This window comes from Corapipo altera, unplaced genomic scaffold (genome assembly GCF_003945725.1).
Source record: "Corapipo altera isolate COAL_440 unplaced genomic scaffold, ASM394572v1 0, whole genome shotgun sequence".
NCBI classification, from domain to species: Eukaryota; Metazoa; Chordata; class Aves; order Passeriformes; family Pipridae; genus Corapipo; species Corapipo altera.
The window spans coordinates 5,484,554-5,489,008 of NW_020884872.1; the positions used below are offsets into that span (position 1 = coordinate 5,484,554).

Here is a 4,455-nt window from a genome sequence, read left to right on the forward strand (position 1 = left end):
TTGCTAAAAAAGGGGGTGAACACCCTGAGAAGTTGTAAAGATAGGATGATTTAGATTGAAAGAGACCCCTGAAGGTAATCTGGTCCAAATATCTCTTTAAGCAGATCCAGCTTAGGTCAGGATTTGTCTTCCTTGGTTTCGAATACCTCCAAGGATGCAGATTCTACACCTTCTCGGGGTAACCTGTTCCAGTGTTATCAGACTGAAGATTTGAAGCAAATTAAGGAAGTGTTTTATTCATTGCATGATCATTGGATATGTTTTACTCATAGGATGATATAGGGTGGAAAGTCTGAACTGGTTCACAAGATGACCAAAACACTAAAAGAAAAAAACTTCCAGGGCTATTAAAACTGTGAGCACAACATCTGGCATCAGTATTGTGCAGGCAGCAGATTGAGACAAGGTAAAAGCATACTGTGGTGGGAATCACCACAGTTTATTTGTCCTCTTCTGCTCTGACACACCTACTATTGACCACTGTCAGAGGGGAAGTACTGGATTTGATGGGCCTTTGGACCAACCAACTTATTGGTCTTTGGTCTGATCAGGGGGTAAAGCTGGCAACACATCAAGTAGGGTGAAAATGCATCAGAGCCCTTAATGCTGCCTTCAGCTTCACAGAAGGACAGCTGCCCAGGCAGGTTTGGACCTATTCCCATCAAGCATTAAAAGTTGGTTTCATAACATGTATTTTTCTGTCAAACTTTGTGAATAAAACAGTGCAGGAAGATGTCGTGACTAACACGAAGCTTTTTATTCAGGCAGCAGATGAAGTGGGTTAGTTTTAGAAAGGAGTAGGAGTCAGAAGAACATTCAGCTTAAGCAGACAGACCAACCTTGGTTAAACTGAAGGGAAAAGCAGTGACATTGGGCCTTGCATATCTGTGCAAGACTAGGATGTTAAAGACTAGGAATACAATACTGGATTTATCGTTCAGGTTATACATTATCCCAGAATGCTGTGGTTTTATAGTGGTGACACCTGACCACTTGCTATCAAGAGATTAATTGAAAGTGCTGCACGATAGGAAAGTTGTTCTTTTCTTGCTGCAGTTATTTTTATTGACAAGCTTTCAGACACCATGAAAGAGTCCACTGGTATTCAACAGCAAAATACCATATACAGCCAGCCAAAGATTGAAGGTATGAACAGTGAAGCAAATAACACCCTGTTGCCTCTCTGCACACAAAACTGCTTGTTCAGCCTTCAAAAATAAGTAAATAACATTCACAGATGTTTGGATTCAGAGATAAGATGATTCCATAGTGCAGGGATATCTTCCATTTTTTGGATTTGATGTGCTGCATCCTGTAGGAGAGGCGCTTCTTTCTGCGGTGTGTCATCTGCAGAAGAGCCCCCTCACACTCAGACCCCTCCTTTCCCACTCAGAGGAGTTGATAATCTCTTTGTTGCAGAAACATTGATTGCTTGGGAGAAAAAATACATCATGAAGGATTGCAATACTTTATTTATGGGTTACTTGTTGCTTTTCTTCCTGTAAAGTGCTTTGAGTTCTGGTGGTTGACTATTAAGGAGAGCAGAGGTATGATCACGGACACTGGGCAAAGTCTTTGTGGTGTCTTTGTCTTCTTGCTCTCATTTGTGCTGTTCCCTGTGCAGAGTTTGGCTGCACCAGCTGGGGTGGAGGCCAGGATGGCACAGAGCAGGGGATCTGCAGGGCAGAAGGGCTCAGTGGGCAGGTCCCAGGCAGGGGATGAACTGAGAGACCTGTGAGGGGTGCAGTACCTGGATCTGTAGCTCCAACTCAAGGCTTAGTGTGCCCAGGTGATCCATGGCTGAGACCTGGTGGATGGCCAGGTGTCATCACAGACACCAGCTAGGCCAGATCACCCCGTGCCTAAGTCTCTTACTGAGCAAAAAGATACCTTCATTTCTCTCCCCATGCACTTGCAGGAAAAGAGGAAAGGATATCCAGTGAGTCTCCACCTCTGATAAGCAACTCTGGAGCTGGTGCCTATCCTGGATGGCAAAGTAAGAGCAATCTGGATACCCAAGCCTGCACATGGCAGGGATTGGGAGACAGTGAACATGCACATTATTTTGTTTTTGCAGTATGTATCGTACCCAAGCCTTTTTTTTTTTTCAGTTATCTCAGTTAGAACAAGAGAAATAGCAAAGCTCTTAGTAAGATCAGTTTCTCTAATGACTCACCAAGTGCTACAAAGTCAAAACAGGTTGCTTGTGCTTGAAAGGTATAAAACAGCCATGTCATTTTTATGGTTACTGTACAGAACACTGCATATATGCATGCAAGGGAACATTTTAAAATCTCATAGAGCTTTTTTCTTGTGCAGCTAGAGGCTCCTTTCTCCTGGATTTTATTTGTGTGTCATGATTTGTATTAAGCATTATTGCTTCAGCAATTAAGTTAATTTCCTCACTGCACTCTACCAGTCGGAGTTTTGTTCCTTTATACTCCTAAAAGAAAGGAGGAATTAATTTGAGGTACCAGTATCCCAAACCAGTTTCCCCTGCAGTTGTTCCACTGAAGTTGTTCCATTGGTGTTAGCAGGGGCAGCTAGTTCTGTTGAGCACTGGGAAATGAGTAATCTCACCTCTAGTAAAGACCTACGAGTCCATTTCATCCAAATTTCTGTTACATAATACTATTTGCAACAACATCAATACACCTACATTTCTTTAATGTCTTTCATTCCAAATGAAATTTCACCACCATAGCTGTAAATGTGCCTTTATTTTTGTAATTACACAAGATTTGACAAGAAAAATATCCCTTTCAGCAAAGTCTGACAGAAAAACGAAATTCCAAGGAAATAAAATATCTTGTGATGCAATTAGAGATTTTTGCAAAAAACTTTTGAGAGAAATAAACTCTCATTTTTTTCAGAACAAGACAGCCATTTTAGGATTTTCCAGTAGTTTCTCAATCTCTCCCCCTTTTTTCTTTATTTTTTTTTTATTTTAAGGAACAGGAAACATCCAGAACTATTCAAACCCCTAGAAGATATGAACAAAATATAAATAGCAACATTGGATATTTCCTTGGGTGAAGATTAATTCTTATACATCACATTCCTTGTGCAAGTCAGAGTATGTCTCTGCTACAGTGCCTGGGTAGGTCCTGAGGTGGGTAATCCGTGCCAAGCTCCCAATTCCAGAGCAGCACCTCTACTCAGGCCCCCACGGCTGGAGTGGAGCTCACCTGACCTGCAGGCAGAGGATGCTCTAGACATTCCCAGATTGTTTCTGGAACTGCCTGAACTGGACTCTGAAGGGAGCTTATCTGATGAATTAAAACAGCAATGCACACAAGAAATAGCTCACATCCTTGGTTCGTACAGAGGTGTGTTACAAAATCCCTGCTAGGACTCGGTAAGGGGTAGTATACACTCTGAAGATGAAATGATCTTTTTCCTCCTCTTCTTTCATGCTGGGGAACTGTGCCAAGTGTTTAAATTTTCCTCCTCTTCCTTCATGCTGGGGAAAAGTGCCAAGTGTTTACTGGAGGGGCTTGTTCTCCCTACCATGCAGGTTACAGTATGAGGATTGCTGTCCTGAGGATGGGGATGAGGTCCAAGTTTTAAGTACACTCTTCCCTTGTACAAAGGCACTTCCCCTCCCTGTGACATGGGGAGATGGTGTAAGGACAGGTGGGGGTTCATCACTACCATACAGAGCTGTGGAGAAAGGCAGCTTCCATGGCTTTTTTTCTACACTGGAGCTCTGTGACCTGCACAAGCTGTTGAAACAATGGGAAGAGTTAAATGTGATGGCTTATGGGACTGCCTTCCCAGCTTGATGCAGATATTTCCTGCCTGACAGCTCAAAAACGGTAATTCACAGAACAGGATGCACATTTCTTTCTCTTTCTGCTCTTTGAAAAGTCAGTGATGACAGACACGATCTCCAGAGTGGCAGTTCTGTGCCTTGCCATGGCTTTAGCCTGACTCCAAGCAAGAAGGCTTGGTGCTGGTGGGTACCAGGACACAACTCCAGGGCCTAGCCACAAACACTGTAGGGGAGAAAGAAAGAGGTCTGGATGGAGTTTTGGCTCTCCAATCCCTACTCTTCTTTGCATCCTCATGTGGTCATGGAAACCTTCAATTAAAGAAGTCCTCAAGTTATGGGAGAAGTGTGCTGATCTATGTGCAATGCCACAGACTGGGGGCAACCCCAGGAGGGAGGAGTTCTACAGGCAGGATGATGGAAAAGTAGGCATTGTTGCCCATGGGTGGCTGACCTTCACCCCAAACTGTCCTAGGACTGACCCAGTAACTGCTCTGGGCTCTTGCAAAGATGGCTTGCATGTCCTCCTCCAGGACTACTGAGCTGCTCTACTTCTTCGAGATTTTTAAATTTGGGGTTCCCCACAGCCAGACCTTTCTCAAGCTGCTTAGCTTTTTTTCCTAGTACACCCACATAATTACTCCAGCACAAAGAGTGGGCTTGTGAAGCAGCAGCATTTTAAA

The 4,455-nt window shown here is 43.5% G+C and overlaps 1 long non-coding RNA gene across 1 annotated transcript; it reads left to right on the top strand.

The window, feature by feature from the left end:
* The first annotated feature begins 276 nt into the window (after positions 1-276).
* LOC113947391 lies at positions 277-3,095 on the top strand. Its single transcript, XR_003527704.1, has 3 exons — positions 277-406; positions 1,919-1,996; positions 2,953-3,095. It is a non-coding gene; the product is annotated as an uncharacterized LOC113947391 (long non-coding RNA).
* The last annotated feature ends 1,360 nt before the right edge of the window (positions 3,096-4,455 follow it).